This window comes from Cucurbita pepo, chromosome 19 (assembly GCF_057944985.1).
Source record: "Cucurbita pepo subsp. pepo isolate OVF chromosome 19, ASM5794498v1, whole genome shotgun sequence".
NCBI classification, from domain to species: Eukaryota; Viridiplantae; Streptophyta; class Magnoliopsida; order Cucurbitales; family Cucurbitaceae; genus Cucurbita; species Cucurbita pepo.
The window spans coordinates 6,960,347-6,982,483 of record NC_141816.1 but is presented as its reverse complement, the minus strand read 5'-3'; positions in this window follow the sequence as shown (position 1 = coordinate 6,982,483).

Here is a 22,137-nt window from a genome sequence, read left to right as displayed (position 1 = left end):
AGTAAAAGAGTGCTTAAAATCGAAACCCTTATTCGAAAACCCTAATCTGTGACGTTTGAAGTACATGCTAAAAAAACCGAGTCACGGTCAACGTTTTTCAAAACTTTTGTGGAGAATGATCAGGGATAATAATTTAGAAGACAATTTCGAAGAAATGGACTGCATAAAACAGTAATAGGGTGATTAAAATCTAACCCTAATCTGGGACGTTTGAAGTACGTGCTAAAAAAACTGAGTCACGGTCGTAGTTTTTTTAAACTTTCGTTGCGAATGATTAGGCTTGCTGATTTAGAATAGAATGTCGAAGAAACGGAGCGTAAAAAACAGTAAAAGAGTGCTTAAAATCGAAACCCTTATTCGAAAACACTAATCTGTGACGTTTGAAGTACATGCTAAAAAAACCGAGTCACGGTCAACGTTTTTCAAAACTTTTGTGGGGAATGATCAGGGATAATAATTTAGAAGACAATTTCGAAAAAATGGACTGCATAAAACAGTAATAGGGTGATTAAAATCTAACCCTAATCTGGGACGTTTGAAGTACGTGCTAAAAAAACTGAGTCACGGTCGAGGTTTTTTGAAACTTTCGTTGCGAATGATTAGGCTTGATGATTTAGAATAGAATGTCGAAGAAACGGAGCGTAAAAAACAGTAAAAGAGTTCTTAAAATCGAAACCCTTATTCGAAAACACTAATCTGTGACGTTTGAAGTACATGCTAAAAAAACCGAGTCACGGTCAACGTTTTTCAAAACTTTTGTGGGGAATGATCAAGGATAATAATTTAGAAGACAATTTCGAAGAAATGGACTGCATAAAACAGTAATAGGGTGATTAAAATCTAACCCTAATCTGGGACGTTTGAAGTACGTGCTAAAAAAACTGAGTCACGGTCGTAGTTTTTTTAAACTTTCGTTGCGAATGATTAGGCTTGCTGATTTAGAATAGAATGTCGAAGAAACGGAGCGTAAAAAACAGTAAAAAGAGTGCTTAAAATCGAAACCCTTATTCGAAAACACTAATCTGTGACGTTTGAAGTACATGCTAAAAAAACCGAGTCACGGTCAACGTTTTTCAAAACTTTTGTGGGGAATGATCAAAGATAATAATTTAGAAGACAATTTCGAAGAAATGGACTGCATAAAACAGTAATAGGGTGATTAAAATCTAACCCTAATCTGGGACGTTTGAAGTACGTGCTAAAAAAACTGAGTCACGGTCGAGGTTTTTTGAAACTTTCGTTGCGAATGATTAGGCTTGATGATTTAGAATAGAATGTCGAAGAAACGGAGCGTAAAAAACAGTAAAAGAGTGCTTAAAATCGAAACCCTTATTCGAAAACACTTATCTGTGACGTTTGAAGTACATGCTAAAAAAACCGAGTCACGGTCAACGTTTTTCAAAACTTTTGTGGGGAATGATCAAGGATAATAATTTAGAAGACAATTTCGAAGAAATGGACTGCATAAAACAGTAATAGGGTGATTAAAATCTAACCCTAATCTTGGACGTTTGAAGTACGTGCTAAAAAAACTGAGTCACGGTCGAGGTTTTTTGAAACTTTCGTTGCGAATGATTAGGCTTGCTGATTTAGAATAGAAGGTCGAAAAAATGGAGCGTAAAAAAGTAAAAGATTGCTTAAAATCGAAACCCTTATTCGGAAACCCTAATCTGTGACGTTTGAAGTACATGCTTAAAAAACCGATTCACGGTCAACGTTTTTCAAAACTTTTATGGGGAATGATCTGGAAAATGATTTAGAATACAATTTCGAAGAAATGGACTCCACAAAACAGTAAAAGGGTGATTAAAAACGAACCCTAATCTGGGACGTTTGAAGTACGTGCTAAAATAACTGAGTCACGGTCGAGGTTTTTTGAAACTTTCGTTGCGAAAGATTAGGCTTGATGATTTAGAATAGAATGTCGAAGAAACGGAGCGTAAAAAACAGTAAAAGAGTGCTTAAAATCGAAACACTTATTCGAAAACCCTAATCTGAGACGTTTGAAGTACATGCTAAAAAAACCGAGTCACGGTCAACGTTTTTCAAAACTTTTGTGGGGAATGATAAGGGATAATAATTTAGAAGACAATTTCGAAGAAATGGACTGCATAAAACAGTAATAGGGTGATTAAAATCTAACCCTAATCTGGGACGTTTGAAGTACGTGCTAAAAAAACTGAGTCACGGTCGTAGTTTTTTTAAACTTTCGTTGCGAATGATTAGGCTTGCTGATTTAGAATAGAATGTCGAAGAAACGGAGCGTAAAAAACAGTAAAAGAGTGCTTAAAATCGAAACCCTTATTCGAAAACACTAATCTGTGACGTTTGAAGTACATGCTAAAAAAACCGAGTCACGGTCAACGTTTTTCAAAACTTTTGTGGGGAATGATCAGGGATAATAATTTAGAAGACAATTTCGAAGAAATGGACTGCATAAAACAGTATTAGGGTGATTAAAATCTAACCCTAATCTGGGACGTTTGAAGTACGTGCTAAAAAAACTGAGTCACGGTCGAGGTTTTTTGAAACTTTCGTTGCGAATGATTAGGCTTGATGATTTAGAATAGAATGTCGAAGAAACGGAGCGTAAAAAACAGTAAAAGAGTGCTTAAAATCGAAACCCTTATTCGAAAACACTAATCTGTGACGTTTGAAGTACATGCTAAAAAAACCGAGTCACGGTCAACGTTTTTCAAAACTTTTGTGGGGAATGATCAAAGATAATAATTTAGAAGACAATTTCGAAGAAATGGACTGCATAAAACAGTAATAGGGTGATTAAAATCTAACCCTAATCTTGGACGTTTGAAGTACGTGCTAAAAAAACTGAGTCACGGTCGAGGTTTTTTGAAACTTTCGTTGCGAATGATTAGGCTTGCTGATTTAGAATAGAAGGTCGAAAAAATGGAGCATAAAAAAGTAAAAGATTGCTTAAAATCGAAACCCTTATTCGGAAACCCTAATCTGTGACGTTTGAAGTACATGCTTAAAAAACCGATTCGCGGTCAACGTTTTTCAAAACTTTTATGGGGAATGATCTGGAAAATGATTTAGAATACAATTTCGAAGAAATGGACTCCACAAAACAGTAAAAGGGTGATTAAAAACGAACCCTAATCTGGGACGTTTGAAGTACGTGCTAAAATAACTGAGTCACGGTCGAGGTTTTTTGAAACTTTCGTTGCGAAAGATTAGGCTTGATGATTTAGAATAGAATGTCGAAGAAACGGAGCGTAAAAAACAGTAAAAGAGTGCTTAAAATCGAAACACTTATTCGAAAACCCTAATCTGAGACGTTTGAAGTACATGCTAAAAAAACCGAGTCACGGTCAACGTTTTTCAAAACTTTTGTGGGGAATGATAAGGGATAATAATTTAGAAGACAATTTCGAAGAAATGGACTGCATAAAACAGTAATAGGGTGATTAAAATCTAACCCTAATCTGGGACGTTTGAAGTACGTGCTAAAAAAACTGAGTCACGGTCGTAGTTTTTTAAACTTTCGTTGCGAATGATTAGGCTTGCTGATTTAGAATAGAATGTCGAAGAAACGGAGCGTAAAAAACAGTAAAAGAGTGCTTAAAATCGAAACCCTTATTCGAAAACACTAATCTGTGACGTTTGAAGTACATGCTAAAAAAACCGAGTCACGGTCAACGTTTTTCAAAACTTTTGTGGGGAATGATCAGGGATAATAATTTAGAAGACAATTTCGAAGAAATGGACTGCATAAAACAGTATTAGGGTGATTAAAATCTAACCCTAATCTTGGACGTTTGAAGTACGTGCTAAAAAAACTGAGTCACGGTCGAGGTTTTTTGAAACTTTCGTTGCGAATGATTAGGCTTGATGATTTAGAATAGAATGTCGAAGAAACGGAGCGTAAGAAACAGTAAAAGAGTGCTTAAAATCGAAACACTTATTCGAAAACCCTAATCTGTGACGTTTGAAGTACATGCTAAAAAAACCGAGTCACGGTCAACGTTTTTCAAAACTTTTGTGGGGAATGATCAAAGATAATAATTTAGAAGACAATTTCGAAGAAATGGACTGCATAAAACAGTAATAGGGTGATTAAAATCTAACCCTAATCTTGGACGTTTGAAGTACGTGCTAAAAAAACTGAGTCACGGTCGAGGTTTTTTGAAACTTTCGTTGCGAATGATTAGGCTTGCTGATTTAGAATAGAAGGTCGAAAAAATGGAGCGTAAAAAAGTAAAAGATTGCTTAAAATCGAAACCCTTATTCGGAAACCCTAATCTGTGACGTTTGAAGTACATGCTTAAAAAACCGATTCGCGGTCAACGTTTTTCAAAACTTTTATGGGGAATGATCTGGAAAATGATTTAGAATACAATTTCGAAGAAATGGACTCCACAAAACAGTAAAACGGTGATTAAAAACGAACCCTAATCTGGGACGTTTGAAGTACGTGCTAAAAAAACTGAGTCACGGTCGAGGTTTTTTGAAACTTTCGTTGCGAATGATTAGGCTTGATGATTTAGAATAGAATGTCGAAGAAACGGAGCGTAAAAAACAGTAAAAGAGTGCTTAAAATCGAAACACTTATTCGAAAACCCTAATCTGTGATGTTTGAAGTACATGCTAAAAAAACCGAGGCACGGTCAACGTTTTTCAAAACTTTTGTGGGGAATGATCAGGGATAATAATTTAGAAGACAATTTCGAAGAAATAGACTGCATAAAACAGTAATAGGGTGATTAAAATCTAACCCTAATCTGGGACGTTTGAAGTACGTGCTAAAAAAACTGAGTCACGGTCGTAGTTTTTTTAAACTTTCGTTGCGAATGATTAGGTTTGCTGATTTAGAATAGAATGTCGAAGAAACGGAGCGTAAAAACAGTAAAAGAGTGCTTAAAATCGAAACCCTTATTCGAAAACACTAATCTGTGACGTTTGAAGTACATGCTAAAAAAACCGAGACACGGTCAACGTTTTTCAAAACTTTTGTGGGGAATGATCAAGGATAATAATTTAGAAGACAATTTCGAAGAAATGGACTGCATAAAACAGTAATAGGGTGATTAAAATCTAACCCTAATCTTGGACGTTTTAAGTACGTGCTAAAAAAACTGAGTCACGGTCGAGGTTTTTTGAAACTTTCGTTGCGATCTATTAGGTTTGCTGATTTAGAATAGAAGGTCGAAAAAATGGAGCGTAAAAAAGTAAAAGATCGGTTAAAATCGAAACCCTTATTCGGAAACCCTAATCTGTGACGTTTGAAGTCCATGCTTAAAAAACCGATTCACGGTCAACGTTTTTCAAAACTTTTATGGGGAATGATCTGGAAAATGATTTAGAATACAATTTCGAAGAAATGGACTCCACAAAACAGTAAAAGGGTGATTAAAAACGAACCCTAATCTGGGACGTTTGAAGTACGTGCTAAAAAAACTGAGTCACGGTCGAGGTTTTTTGAAACTTTCGTTGCGAAAGATTAGGCTTGATGATTTAGAATAGAATGTCGAAGAAACGGAGCGTAAAAAACAGTAAAAGAGTGCTTAAAATCGAAACACTTATTCGAAAACACTAATCTGTGACGTTTGAAGTACATGCTAAAAAAACCGAGTCACGGTCAACGTTTTTCAAAACTTTTGTGGGGAATGATCAAGGATAATAATTTAGAAGACAATTTCGAAGAAATGGACTGCATAAAACAGTAATAGGGTGATTAAAATCTAACCCTAATCTTGGACGTTTGAAGTACGTGCTAAAAAAACTGAGTCACGGTCTAGGTTTTTTGAAACTTTCGTTGCGAATGATTAGGCTTGATGATTTAGAATAGAATGTCGAAGAAACGGAGCGTAAAAAACAGTAAAAGAGTGCTTAAAATCGAAACACTTATTCGAAAACCCTAATCTGTGACGTTTGAAGTACATGCTAAAAAAACCGAGTCACGGTCAACGTTTTTCAAAACTTTTGGGGGGAATGATAAGGGATAATAATTTAGAAGACAATTTCGAAGAAATGGACTGCATAAAACAGTAATAGGGTGATTAAATTCTAACCCTAATCTGGGACGTTTGAAGTACGTGCTAAAAAAACTGAGTCACGGTCGAGGTTTTTTGAAACTTTCGTTGCGATTGATTAGGCTTGCTGATTTAGAATAGAAGGTCGAAAAAATGGAGCGTAAAAAAGTAAAAGATTGCTTAAAATCGAAACCCTTATTCGGAAACCCTAATCTGTGACGTTTGAAGTACATGCTTAAAAAACCGATTCACGGTCAACGTTTTTCAAAACTTTTATGGGGAATGATCTGGAAAATGATTTAGAATACAATTTCGAAGAAATGGACTCCACAAAACAGTAAAAGGGTGATTAAAAACGAACCCTAATCTGGGACGTTTGAAGTACGTGCTAAAAAAACTGAGTCACGGTCGAGGTTTTTTGAAACTTTCGTTGCGAAAGATTAGGCTTGATGATTTAGAATAGAATGTCGAAGAAACGGAGCGTAATAAACAGTAAAAGAGTGCTTAAAATCGAAACACTTATTCGAAAACCCTAATCTGTGACGTTTGAAGTACATGCTAAAAAAATGGAGTCACGGTCAACGTTTTTCAAAACTTTTGTGGGGAATGATCAGGGATAATAATTTAGAAGACAATTTCGAAGAAATGGACTGCATAAAACAGTAATAGGGTGATTAAAATCTAACCCTAATCTGGGACGTTTGAAGTACGTGCTAAAAAAACTGAGTCACGGTCGTAGTTTTTTTAAACTTTCGTTGCGAATGATTAGGCTTGCTGATTTAGAATAGAATGTCGAAGAAACGGAGCGTAAAAAACAGTAAAAGAGTGCTTAAAATCGAAACCCTTATTCGAAAACACTAATCTGTGACGTTTGAAGTACATGCTAAAAAAACCGAGTCACGGTCAACGTTTTTCAAAACTTTTGTGGGGAATGATCAGGGATAATAATTTAGAAAACAATTTCGAAGAAATGGACTGCATAAAACAGTAATAGGGTGATTAAAATCTAACCCTAATCTGGGACGTTTGAAGTACGTGCTAAAAAAACTGAGTCACGGTCGAGGTTTTTTGAAACTTTCGTTGCGAATGATTAGGCTTGATGATTTAGAATAGAATGTCGAAGAAACGGAGCGTAAAAAACAGTAAAAGAGTGCTTAAAATTGAAACCCTTATTCGAAAACACTAATCTGTGACGTTTGAAGTACATGCTAAAAAAACCGAGTCACGGTCAACGTTTTTCAAAACTTTTGTGGGGAATGATCAAGGATAATAATTTAGAAGACAATTTCGAAGAAATGGACTGCATAAAACAGTAATAGGGTGATTAAAATCTAACCCTAATCTTGGACGTTTGAAGTACGTGCTAAAAAAACTGAGTCACGGTCGAGGTTTTTTGAAACTTTCGTTGCGAAAGATTAGGCTTGATGATTTAGAATAGAATGTCGAAGAAACGGAGCGTAAAAAACAGTAAAAGAGTGCTTAAAATCGAAACCCTTATTCGAAAACACTAATCTGTGACGTTTGAAGTACATGCTAAAAAAACCGAGTCACGGTCAACGTTTTTCAAAACTTTTGTGGGGAATGATCAGGGATAATAATTTAGAAAACAATTTCGAAGAAATGGACTGCATAAAACAGTAATAGGGTGATTAAAATCTAACCCTAATCTGGGACGTTTGAAGTACGTGCTAAAAAAACTGAGTCACGGTCGAGGTTTTTTGAAACTTTCGTTGCGAATGATTAGGCTTGATGATTTAGAATAGAATGTCGAAGAAACGGAGCGTAAAAAACAGTAAAAGAGTGCTTAAAATTGAAACCCTTATTCGAAAACACTAATCTGTGACGTTTGAAGTACATGCTAAAAAAACCGAGTCACGGTCAACGTTTTTCAAAACTTTTGTGGGGAATGATCAAGGATAATAATTTAGAAGACAATTTCGAAGAAATGGACTGCATAAAACAGTAATAGGGTGATTAAAATCTAACCCTAATCTTGGACGTTTGAAGTACGTGCTAAAAAAACTGAGTCACGGTCGAGGTTTTTTGAAACTTTCGTTGCGAAAGATTAGGCTTGATGATTTAGAATAGAATGTCGAAGAAACGGAGCGTAAAAAACAGTAAAAGAGTGCTTAAAATCGAAACCCTTATTCGGAAACCCTAATCTCTAAAGTTTGAAGTACATGCTAAAAAAACCGAGTCACGGTCAACGTTTTTCAAAACTTTTGTGGGGAATGATCAGGGATAATAATTTAGAAGACAATTTCGAAGAAATGGACTGCATAAAACAGTAATAGGGTGATTAAAATCTAACCCTAATCTGGGACGTTTGAAGTACGTGCTAAAAAAACTGAGTCACGGTCGTAGTTTTTTTAAACTTTCGTTGCGAATGATTAGGCTTGATGATTTAGAATAGAATGTCGAAGAAACGGAGCGTAAAAAACAGTAAAAGAGTGCTTAAAATCGAAACCCTTATTCAAAAACACTAATCTGTGACGTTTGAAGTACATGCTAAAAAAACCGAGTCACGGTCAACGTTTTTCAAAACTTTTGTGGGGAATGATCAGGGATAATAATTTAGAAGACAATTTCGAAGAAATGGACTGCATAAAACAGTATTAGGGTGATTAAAATCTAACCCTAATCTGGGACGTTTGAAGTACGTGCTAAAAAAACTGAGTCACGGTCGAGGTTTTTTGAAACTTTCGTTGCGAATGATTAGGCTTGCTGATTTAGAATAGAAGGTCGAAAAAATGGAGCGTAAAAAAGTAAAAGATTGCTTAAAATCGAAACCCTTATTCGGAAACCCTAATCTGTGACGTTTGAAGTACATGCTTAAAAAACCGATTTGCGGTCAACGTTTTTCAAAACTTTTATGGGGAATGATCTGGAAAATGATTTATTATACAATTTCGAAGAAATGGACTCCACAAAACAGTAAAAGGGTGATTAAAAACGAACCCTAATCTGGGACGTTTGAAGTACGTGCTAAAAAAACTGAGTCACGGTCGAGGTTTTTTGAAACTTTCGCTGCGAAAGATTAGGCTTGATGATTTAGAATAGAATGTCGAAGAAACGGAGCGTAATAAACAGTAAAAGAGTGCTTAAAATCGAAACACTTATTCGAAAACCCTAATCTGTGACGTTTGAAGTACATGCTAAAAAAATCGAGTCACGGTCAACGTTTTTCAAAACTTTTGTGGGGAATGATCAGGGATAATAATTTAGAAGACAATTTCGAAGAAATGGACTGCATAAAACAGTAATAGGGTGATTAAAATCTAACCCTAATCTGGGACGTTTGAAGTACGTGCTAAAAAAACTGAGTCACGGTCGTAGTTTTTTTAAACTTTCGTTGCGAATGATTAGGCTTGCTGATTTAGAATAGAATGTCGAAGAAACGGAGCGTAACAAACAGTAAAAGAGTGCTTAAAATCGAAACCCTTATTCGAAAACACTAATCTGTGACGTTTGAAGTACATGCTAAAAAAACTGAGTCACGGTCAACGTTTTTCAAAACTTTTGTGGGGAATGATCAGGGATAATAATTTAGAAGACAATTTCGAAGAAATGGACTGCATAAAACAGTAATAGGGTGATTAAAATCTAACCCTAATCTGGGACGTTTGAAGTACGTGCTAAAAAAACTGAGTCACGGTCGAGGGTTTTTGAAACTTTCGTTGCGAATGATTAGGCTTGATGATTTAGAATAGAATGTCGAAGAAACGGAGCGTAAAAAACAGTAAAAGAGTGCTTAAAATCGAAACCCTTATTCGAAAACACTAATCTGTGACGTTTGAAGTACATGCTAAAAAAACCGAGTCACGGTCAACGTTTTTCAAAACTTTTGTGGGGAATGATCAAGGATAATAATTTAGAAGACAATTTCGAAGAAATGGACTGCATAAAACAGTAATAGGGTGATTAAAATCTAACCCTAATCTTGGACGTTTGAAGTACGTGCTAAAAAAACTGAGTCACGGTCGTAGTTTTTTTAAACTTTCGTTGCGAATGATTAGGTTTGCTGATTTAGAATAGAATGTCGAAGAAACGGAGCGTAAAAAACAGTAAAAGAGTGCTTAAAATCGAAACCCTTATTCGAAAACACTAATCCGTGACGTTTGAAGTACATGCTAAAAAAACCGAGTCACGGTCAACGTTTTTCAAAACTTTTGTGGGGAATGATCAGGGATAATAATTTAGAAGACAATTTCGAAGAAATGGACTGCATAAAACAGTATTAGGGTGATTAAAATCTAACCCTAATCTGGGACGTTTGAAGTACGTGCTAAAAAAACTGAGTCACGGTCGAGGTTTTTTGAAACTTTCGTTGCGAATGATTAGGCTTGCTGATTTAGAATAGAAGGTCGAAAAAATGGAGCGTAAAAAAGTAAAAGATTGCTTAAAATCGAAACCCTTATTCGGAAACCCTAATCTGTGACGTTTGAAGTACATGCTTAAAAAACCGATTTGCGGTCAACGTTTTTCAAAACTTTTATGGGGAATGATCTGGAAAATGATTTAGAATACAATTTCGAAGAAATGGACTCCACAAAACAGTAAAAGGGTGATTAAAAACGAACCCTAATCTGGGACGTTTGAAGTACGTGCTAAAAAAACTGAGTCACGGTCGTAGTTTTTTTAAACTTTCGTTGCGAATGATTAGGTTTGCTGATTTAGAATAGAATGTCGAAGAAACGGAGCGTAAAAAACAGTAAAAGAGTGCTTAAAATCGAAACCCTTATTCGAAAACACTAATCCGTGACGTTTGAAGTACATGCTAAAAAAACCGAGTCACGGTCAACGTTTTTCAAAACTTTTGTGGGGAATGATCAGGGATAATAATTTAGAAGACAATTTCGAAGAAATGGACTGCATAAAACAGTATTAGGGTGATTAAAATCTAACCCTAATCTGGGACGTTTGAAGTACGTGCTAAAAAAACTGAGTCACGGTCGAGGTTTTTTGAAACTTTCGTTGCGAATGATTAGGCTTGCTGATTTAGAATAGAAGGTCGAAAAAATGGAGCGTAAAAAAGTAAAAGATTGCTTAAAATCGAAACCCTTATTCGGAAACCCTAATCTGTGACGTTTGAAGTACATGCTTAAAAAACCGATTTGCGGTCAACGTTTTTCAAAACTTTTATGGGGAATGATCTGGAAAATGATTTAGAATACAATTTCGAAGAAATGGACCCCACAAAACAGTAAAAGGGTGATTAAAAACGAACCCTAATCTGGGACGTTTGAAGTACGTGCTAAAAAAACTGAGTCACGGTCGAGGTTTTTTGAAACTTTCGCTGCGAAAGATTAGGCTTGATGATTTAGAATAGAATGTCGAAGAAACGGAGCGTAATAAACAGTAAAAGAGTGCTTAAAATCGAAACACTTATTCGAAAACCCTAATCTGTGACGTTTGAAGTACATGCTAAAAAAATCGAGTCACGGTCAACGTTTTTCAAAACTTTTGTGGGGAATGATCAGGGATAATAATTTAGAAGACAATTTCGAAGAAATGGACTGCATAAAACAGTAATAGGGTGATTAAAATCTAACCCTAATCTGGGACGTTTGAAGTACGTGCTAAAAAAACTGAGTCACGGTCGTAGTTTTTTTAAACTTTCGTTGCGAATGATTAGGCTTGCTGATTTAGAATAGAATGTCGAAGAAACGGAGCGTAACAAACAGTAAAAGAGTGCTTAAAATCGAAACCCTTATTCGAAAACACTAATCTGTGACGTTTGAAGTACATGCTAAAAAAACCGAGTCACGGTCAACGTTTTTCAAAACTTTTGTGGGGAATGATCAAGGATAATAATTTAGAAGACAATTTCGAAGAAATGGACTGCATAAAACAGTAATAGGGTGATTAAAATCTAACCCTAATCTTGGACGTTTTAAGTACGTGCTAAAAAAACTGAGTCACAGTCGAGGTTTTTTGAAACTTTCGTTGCGATCTATTAGGCTTGCTGATTTAGAATAGAAGGTCGAAAAAATGGAGCGTAAAAAAGTAAAAGATCGGTTAAAATCGAAACCCTTATTCGGAAACCCTAATCTGTGACGTTTGAAGTACATGCTTAAAAAACCGATTCACGGTCAACGTTTTTCAAAACTTTTATGGGGAATGATCTGGAAAATGATTTAGAATACAATTTCGAAGAAATGGACTCCACAAAACAGTAAAAGGGTGATTAAAAACGAACCCTAATCTGGGACGTTTGAAGTACGTGCTAAAAAAACTGAGTCACGGTCGAGGTTTTTTGAAACTTTCGTTGCGAAAGATTAGGCTTGATGATTTAGAATAGAATGTCGAAGAAACGGAGCGTAAAAAACAGTAAAAGAGTGCTTAAAATCGAAACACTTATTCGAAAACCCTAATCTGTGACGTTTGAAGTACATGCTAAAAAAACCGAGTCACGGTCAACGTTTTTCAAAACTTTTGTGGGGAATGATCAGGGATAATAATTTAGAAGACAATTTCGAAGAAATGGACTGCATAAAACAGTAATAGGGTGATTAAAATCTAACCCTAATCTGGGACGTTTGAAGTACGTGCTAAAAAAACTGAGTCACGATCGTAGTTTTTTTAAACTTTCGTTGCGAATGATTAGGCTTGCTGATTTAGAATAGAATGTCGAAGAAACGGAGCGTAAAAAACAGTAAAAGAGTGCTTAAAATCGAAACCCTTATTCGAAAACACTAATCTGTGACGTTTGAAGTACATGCTAAAAACACCGAGTCACGGTCAACGTTTTTCAAAACTTTTGTGGGGAATGATCAAGGATAATAATTTAGAAGACAATTTCGAAGAAATGGACTGCATAAAAAAGTAATAGGGTGATTAAAATCTAACCCTAATCTTGGACGTTTGTAGTACGTGCTAAAAAAACTGAGTCACGGTCGAGGTTTTTTGAAACTTTCGTTGCGAATGATTAGGCTTGCTGATTTAGAATAGAAGGTCGAAAAAATGGAGCGTAAAAAAGTAAAAGATTGCTTAAAATCGAAACCCTTATTCGGAAACCCTAATCTGTGACGTTTGAAGTACATGCTTAAAAAACCGATTCACGGTCAACGTTTTTCAAAACTTTTATGGGGAATGATCTGGAAAATGATTTAGAATACAATTTCGAAGAAATGGACTCCACAAAACAGTAAAAGGGTGATTAAAAACGAACCCTAATCTGGGACGTTTCAAGTACGTGCTAAAAAAACTGAGTCACGGTCGAGGTTTTTTGAAACTTTCGTTGCGAAAGATTAGGCTTGATGATTTAGAATAGAATGTCGAAGAAACGGAGCGTAAAAAACAGTAAAAGAGTGCTTAAAATCGAAACCCTTATTCGAAAACACTAATCTATGACGTTTGTAGTACATGCTAAAAAAACCGAGTCACGGTCAACGTTTTTCAAAACTTTTGTGGGGAATGATCAAGGATAATAATTTAGAAGACAATTTCGAAGAAATGGACTGCATAAAACAGTAATAGGGTGATTAAAATCTAACCCTAATCTTGGACGTTTGAAGTACGTGCTAAAAAAACTGAGTCACGGTCGAGGTTTTTTGAAACTTTCGTTGCGAATGATTAGGCTTGCTGATTTAGAATAGAAGGTCGAAAAAATGGAGCGTAAAAAAGTAAAAGATCGCTTAAAATCAAAACCCTTATTCGGAAACCCTAATCTGTGACGTTTGAAGTACATGCTTAAAAAACCGATTCACGGTCAACGTTTTTCAAAACTTTTATGGGGAATGATCTGGAAAATGATTTAGAATACAATTTCGAAGAAATGGACTCCACAAAAAAGTAAAAGGGTGATTAAAAACGAACCCTAATCTGGGACGTTTGAAGTACGTGCTAAAAAAACTGAGTCACGGTCGAGGTTTTTTGAAACTTTCGTTGCGAAAGATTAGGCTTGATGATTTAGAATAGAATGTCGAAGAAACGGAGCGTAAAAAACAGTAAAAGAGTGCTTAAAATCGAAACACTTATTCGAAAACCCTAATCTGTGACGTTTGAAGTACATGCTAAAAAAACCGAGTCACGGTCAACGTTTTTCAAAACTTTTGTGGGGAATGATCAGGGATAATAATTTAGAAGACAATTTCGAAGAAATGGACTGCATAAAACAGTATTAGGGTGATTAAAATCTAACCCAAATCTGGGACGTTTGAAGTACGTGCTAAAAAAACTGAGTCACGGTCGAGGTTTTTTGAAACTTTCGTTGCGAATGATTAGGCTTGATGATTTAGAATAGAATGTCGAAGAAACGGAGCGTAAAAAACAGTAAAAGAGTGCTTAAAATCGAGACCCTTATTAGAAAACACTAATCTGTGACGTTTGAAGTACATGCTAAAAAAACCGAGTCACGGTCAACGTTTTTCAAAACTTTTGTGGGGAATGATCAAGGATAATAATTTGGAAGACAATTTCGAAGAAATGGACTGCATAAAACAGTAATAGGGTGATTAAAATCTAACCCTAATCTGGGACGTTTGAAGTACGTGCTAAAAAAACTGAGTCACGGTCGAGGTTTTTTGAAACTTTCGTTGCGAATGATTAGGCTTGATGATTTAGAATAGAATGTCGAAGAAACGGAGCGTAAAAAACAGTAAAAGAGTGCTTAAAATCGAAACACTTATTCGAAAACCCTAATCTGTGACGTTTGAAGTACATGCTAAAAAAACCGAGTCACGGTCAACGTTTTTCAAAACTTTTGTGGGGAATGATAAGGGATAATAATTTAGAAGACAATTTCGAAGAAATGGACTGCATAAAACAGTAATAGGGTGATTAAAATCTAACCCTAATCTTGGACGTTTGAAGTACGTGCTAAAAAAACTGAGTCACGGTCGAGGTTTTTTGAAACTTTCGTTGCGAAAGATTAGGCTTGATGATTTAGAATAGAATGTCGAAGAAACGGAGCGTAAAAAACAGTAAAAGAGTGCTTAAAATCGAAACACTTATTCGAAAACCCTAATCTGTGACGTTTGAAGTACATGCTAAAAAAACCGAGTCACGGTCAACGTTTTTCAAAACTTTTGTGGGGAATGATAAGGGATAATAATTTAGAAGACAATTTCGAAGAAATGGACTGCATAAAACAGTAATAGGGTGATTAAAATCTAACACTAATCTGGGACGTTTGAAGTACGTGCTAAAAAAACTGAGTCACGGTCGTAGTTTTTTTAAACTTTCGTTGCGAATGATTAGGCTTGCTGATTTAGAATAGAATGTCGAAGAAACGGAGCGTAAAAAACAGTAAAAGAGTGCTTAAAATCGAAACACTTATTCGAAAACCCTAATCTGTGACGTTTGAAGTACATGCTAAAAAAACCGAGTCACGGTCAACGTTTTTCAAAACTTTTGTGGGGAATGATAAGGGATAATAATTTAGAAGACAATTTCGAAGAAATGGACTGCATAAAACAGTAATAGGGTGATTAAAATCTAACCCTAATCTGGGACGTTTGAAGTACGTGCTAAAAAAACTGAGTCACGGTCGTAGTTTTTTTAAACTTTCGTTGCGAATGATTAGGCTTGCTGATTTAGAATAGAATGTCGAAGAAACGGAGCGTAAAAAACAGTAAAAAAGTGCTTAAAATCGAAACCCTTATTCGAAAACACTAATCTGTGACGTTTGAAGTACATGCTAAAAAAACCGATTCACGGTCAACGTTTTTCAAAACTTTTGTGGGGAATGATCAGGGATAATAATTTAGAAGACAATTTCGAAGAAATGGACTGCATAAAACAGTAATAGGGTGATTAAAATCTAACCCTAATCTGGGACGTTTGAAGTACGTGCTAAAAAAACTGAGTCATGGTCGTAGTTTTTTTAAACTTTCGTTGCGAAAGATTAGGCTTGATGATTTAGAATAGAATGTCGAAGAAACGGAGCGTAAAAAACAGTAAAAGAGTGCTTAAAATCGAAACACTTATTCGAAAACCCTAATCTGTGACGTTTGAAGTACATGCTAAAAAAACCGAGTCACGGTCAACTTTTTTCAAAACTTTTGTGGGGAATGATCAGGGATAATAATTTAGAAGACAATTTCGAAGAAATGGACTGCATAAAACAGTAATAGGGTGATTAAAATCTAACCCTAATCTTGGACGTTTGAAGTACGTGCTAAAAAAACTGAGTCACGGTCGAGGTTTTTTGAAACTTTCGTTGCGAAAGATTAGGCTTGATGATTTAGAATAGAATGTCGAAGAAACGGAGCGTAAAAAACAGTAAAAGAGTGCTTAAAATCGAAACACTTATTCGAAAACCCTAATCTGTGACGTTTGAAGTACATGCTAAAAAAACCGAGTCACGGTCAACGTTTTTCAAAACTTTTGTGGGGAATGATAAGGGATAATAATTTAGAAGACAATTTCGAAGAAATGGACTGCATAAAACAGTAATAGGGTGATTAAAATCTAACACTAATCTGGGACGTTTGAAGTACGTGCTAAAAAAACTGAGTCACGGTCGTAGTTTTTTTAAACTTTCGTTGCGAATGATTAGGCTTGCTGATTTAGAATAGAATGTCGAAGAAACGGAGCGTAAAAAACAGTAAAAGAGTGCTTAAAATCGAAACACTTATTCGAAAACCCTAATCTGTGACGTTTGAAGTACATGCTAAAAAAACCGAGTCACGGTCAACGTTTTTCAAAACTTTTGTGGGGAATGATAAGGGATAATAATTTAGAAGACAATTTCGAAGAAATGGACTGCATAAAACAGTAATAGGGTGATTAAAATCTAACCCTAATCTGGGACGTTTGAAGTACGTGCTAAAAAAACTGAGTCACGGTCGTAGTTTTTTTAAACTTTCGTTGCGAATGATTAGGCTTGCTGATTTAGAATAGAATGTCGAAGAAACGGAGCGTAAAAAACAGTAAAAAAGTGCTTAAAATCGAAACCCTTATTCGAAAACACTAATCTGTGACGTTTGAAGTACATGCTAAAAAAACCGATTCACGGTCAACGTTTTTCAAAACTTTTGTGGGGAATGATCAGGGATAATAATTTAGAAGACAATTTCGAAGAAATGGACTGCATAAAACAGTAATAGGGTGATTAAAATCTAACCCTAATCTGGGACGTTTGAAGTACGTGCTAAAAAAACTGAGTCATGGTCGTAGTTTTTTTAAACTTTCGTTGCGAAAGATTAGGCTTGATGATTTAGAATAGAATGTCGAAGAAACGGAGCGTAAAAAACAGTAAAAGAGTGCTTAAAATCGAAACACTTATTCGAAAACCCTAATCTGTGACGTTTGAAGTACATGCTAAAAAAACCGAGTCACGGTCAACTTTTTTCAAAACTTTTGTGGGGAATGATCAGGGATAATAATTTAGAAGACAATTTCGAAGAAATGGACTGCATAAAACAGTAATAGGGTGATTAAAATCTAACCCTAATCTGGGACGTTTGAAGTACGTGCTAAAAAAACTGAGTCACGGCCGAGGTTTTTTGAAACTTTCGTTGCGAATGATTAGACTTGATGATTTAGAATAGAATGTCGAAGAAACGGAGCGTAAAAAACAGTAAAAGAGTGCTTAAAATCGAAACCCTTATTCGAAAACACTAATCTGTGACGTTTGAAGTACATGCTAAAAAAACCGAGTCACGGTCAACGTTTTTCAAAACTTTTGTGGGGAATGATCAGGGATAATAATTTAGAAGACAATTTCGAAGAAATGGACTGCATAAAACAGTAATAGGGTGATTAAAATCTAACCCTAATCTGGGACGTTTGAAGTACGTGCTAAAAAAATTGAGTCACGGTCGTAGTTTTTTTAAACTTTCGTTGCGAATGATTAGGCTTGCTGATTTAGAATAGAATGTCGAAGAAACGGAGCGTAAAAAACAGTAAAAGAGTGCTTAAAATCGAAACCCTTATTCGAAAACACTAATCTGTGACGTTTGAAGTACATGCTAAAAAAACCGAGTCACGGTCAACGTTTTTCAAAACTTTTATGGGGAATGATCAGGGATAATAATTTAGAAGACAATTTCGAAGAAATGGACTGCATAAAACAGTAATAGGGTGATTAAAATCTAACCCTAATCTGGGACGTTTGAAGTACGTGCTAAAAAAACTGAGTCACGGTCGAGGTTTTTTGAAACTTTCGTTGCGAATGATTAGGCTTGATGATTTAGAATAGAATGTCGAAGAAACGGAGCGTAAAAAACAGTAAAAGAGTGCTTAAAATCGAAACACTTATTCGAAAACCCTAATCTGTGACGTTTGAAGTACATGCTAAAAAAACCGAGTCACGGTCAACGTTTTTCAAAACTTTTGTGGGGAATGATAAGGGATAATAATTTAGAAGACAATTTCGAAGAAATGGACTGCATAAAACAGTAATAGGGTGATTAAAATCTAACCCTAATCTGGGACGTTTGAAGTACGTGCTAAAAAAACTGAGTCACGGTCGTAGTTTTTTTAAACTTTCGTTGCGAATGATTAGGCTTGCTGATTTAGAATAGAATGTCGAAGAAACGGAGCGTAAAAAACAGTAAAAGAGTGCTTAAAATCGAAACCCTTATTCGAAAACACTAATCTGTGACGTTTGAAGTACATGCTAAAAAAACCGAGTCACGGTCAACGTTTTTCAAAACTTTTATGGGGAATGATCAGGGATAATAATTTAGAAGACAATTTGGAAGAAATGGACTGCATAAAACAGTAATAGGGTGATTAAAATCTAACCCTAATCTGGGACGTTTGAAGTACGTGCTAAAAAAACTGAGTCACGGTCGAGGTTTTTTGAAACTTTCGTTGCGAATGATTAGGCTTGATGATTTAGAATAGAATGTCAAAGAAACGGAGCGTAAAAAACAGTAAAAGAGTGCTTAAAATCGAAACACTTATTCGAAAACCCTAATCTGTGACGTTTGAAGTACATGCTAAAAAAACCGAGTCACGGTCAACGTTTTTCAAAACTTTTGTGGGGAATGATAAGGGATAATAATTTAGAAGACAATTTCGAAGAAATGGACTGCATAAAACAGTAATAGGGTGATTAAAATCTAACCCTAATCTGGGACGTTTGAAGTACGTGCTAAAAAAACTGAGTCACGGTCGTAGTTTTTTTAAACTTTCGTTGCGAATGATTAGGCTTGCTGATTTAGAATAGAATGTCGAAGAAACGGAGCGTAAAAAACAGTAAAAGAGTGCTTAAAATCGAAACCCTTATTCGAAAACACTAATCTGTGACGTTTGAAGTACATGCTAAAAAAACCGAGTCACGGTCAACGTTTTCAAAACTTTTGTGGGGAATGATAAGGGATAATAATTTAGAAGACAATTTCGAAGAAATGGACTGCATAAAACAGTAATAGGGTGATTAAAATCTAACCCTAATCTGGGACGTTTGAAGTACGTGCTAAAAAAACTGAGTCATGGTCGTAGTTTTTTTAAACTTTCGTTGCGAAAGATTAGGCTTGATGATTTAGAATAGAATGTCGAAGAAACGGAGCGTAAAAAACAGTAAAAGAGTGCTTAAAATCGAAACACTTATTCGAAAACACTAATCTGTGACGTTTGAAGTACATGCTAAAAAAACCGAGTCACGGTCAACTTTTTTCAAAACTTTTGTGGGGAATGATCAGGGATAATAATTTAGAAGACAATTTCGAAGAAATGGACTGCATAAAACAGTAATAGGGTGATTAAAATCTAACCCTAATCTGGGACGTTTGAAGTACGTGCTAAAAAAACTGAGTCACGGTCGAGGTTTTTTGAAACTTTCGTTGCGAAAGATTAGGCTTGATGATTTAGAATAGAATGTCGAAGAAACGGAGCGTAAAAAACAGTAAAAGAGTGCTTAAAATCGAAACCCTTATTCGAAAACACTAATCTGTGACGTTTGAAGTACATGCTAAAAAAACCGAGTCACGGTCAACGTTTTTCAAAACTTTTGTGGGGAATGATCAGGGATAATAATTTAGAAGACAATTTCGAAGAAATGGACTGCATAAAACAGTAATAGGGTGATTAAAATCTAACCCTAATCTGGGACGTTTGAAGTACGTGCTAAAAAAACTGAGTCACGGTCGTAGTTTTTTTAAACTTTCGTTGCGAATGATTAGGCTTGCTGATTTAGAATAGAATGTCGAAGAAACGGAGCGTAAAAAACAGTAAAAGAGTGCTTAAAATCGAAACCCTTATTCGAAAACACTAATCTGTGACGTTTGAAGTACATGCTTAAAAAACCGATTGACGGTCAACGTTTTTCAAAACTTTTATGGGGAATGATCTGGAAAATGATTTAGAATACAATTTCGAAGAAATGGGCTCCACAAAACAGTAAAAGGGTGATTAAAAACGAACCCTAATCTGGGACGTTTGAAGTACGTGCTAAAAAAACTGAGTCACGGTCGAGGTTTTTTGAAACTTTCGTTGCGAAAGATTAGGCTTGATGATTTAGAATAGAATGTCGAAGAAACGGAGCGTAAAAAACAGTAAAAGAGTGCTGAAAATCGAAACCCTTATTCGAAAACACTAATCTGTGACGTTTGAAGTACATGCTAAAAAAACCGAGTCACAGTCAACTTTTTTCAAAACTTTTGTGGGGAATGATCAGGGATAATAATTTAGAAGACAATTTCGAAGAAATGGACTGCATAAAACAGTAATAGGGTGATTAAAATCTAACCCTAATCTGGGACGTTTGAAGTACGTGCTAAAAAAACTGAGTCACGGTCGTAGTTTTTTTAAACTTTCGTTGCGAATGATTAGGCTTGCTGATTTAGAATAGAATGTCGAAGAAACGGAGCGTAAAAAACAGTAAAAGAGTGCTTAAAATCGAAACCCTTATTCGAAAACACTAATCTGTGACGTTTGAAGTACATGCTAAAAAAACCGAGTCACGGTCAACTTTTTTCAAAACTTTTGTGGGGAATGATCAGGGATAATAATTTAGAAGACAATTTCGAAGAAATGGACTGCATAAAACAGTAATAGGGTGATTAAAATCTAACCCTAATCTGGGACGTTTGAAGTACGTGCTAAAAAAACTGAGTCACGGTCGTAGTTTTTTTAAACTTTCGTTGCGAATGATTAGGCTTGCTGATTTAGAATAGAATGTCGAAGAAACGGAGCGTAAAAAACAGTAAAAGAGTGCTTAAAATCGAAACCCTTATTCGAAAACACTAATCTGTGACGTTTGAAGTACATGCTAAAAAAACCGAGTCACGGTCAACGTTTTTCAAAACTTTTGTGGGGAATGATCAGGGATAATAATTTAGAAGACAATTTCGAAGAAATGGACTGCATAAAACAGTAATAGGGTGATTAAAATCTAACCCTAATCTGGGACGTTTGAAGTACGTGCTAAAAAAACTGAGTCACGGTCAAGGTTTTTTGAAACTTTCGTTGCGAATGATTAGGCTTGATGATTTAGAATAGAAGGTCGAAGAAACGGAGCGTAAAAAACAGTAAAAGAGTGCTTAAAATCGAAACCCTTATGAGAAAACACTAATCTGTGACGTTTGAAGTACATGCTAAAAATACCGAGTCACGGTCAACGTTTTTCAAAACTTTTGTGGGGAATGATCAAGGATAATAATTTGGAAGACAATTTCGAAGAAATGGACTGCATAAAACAGTAATAGGGTGATTAAAATCTAACCCTAATCTGGGACGTTTGAAGTACGTGCTAAAAAAACTGAGTCACGGTCGTAGTTTTTTTAAACTTTCGTTGCGAAAGATTAGGCTTGATGATTTAGAATAGAATGTCGAAGAAACGGAGCGTAAAAAACAGTAAAAGAGTGCTTAAAATCGAAACCCTTATGAGAAAACACTAATCTGTGACGTTTGAAGTACATGCTAAAAATACCGAGTCACGGTCAACGTTTTTCAAAACTTTTGTGGGGAATGATCAAGGATAATAATTTGGAAGACAATTTCGAAGAAATGGACTGCATAAAACAGTAATAGGGTGATTAAAATCTAACCCTAATCTTGGACGTTTGAAGTACGTGCTAAAAAAACTGAGTCACGGTCGAGGTTTTTTGAAACTTTCGTTGCGAATGATTAGGCTTGCTGATTTAGAATAGAAGGTCGAAGAAACGGAGCGTAAAAAACAGTAAAAGAGTGCTTAAAATCGAAACCCTTATTCGAAAACACTAATCTGTGACGTTTGAAGTACATGCTAAAA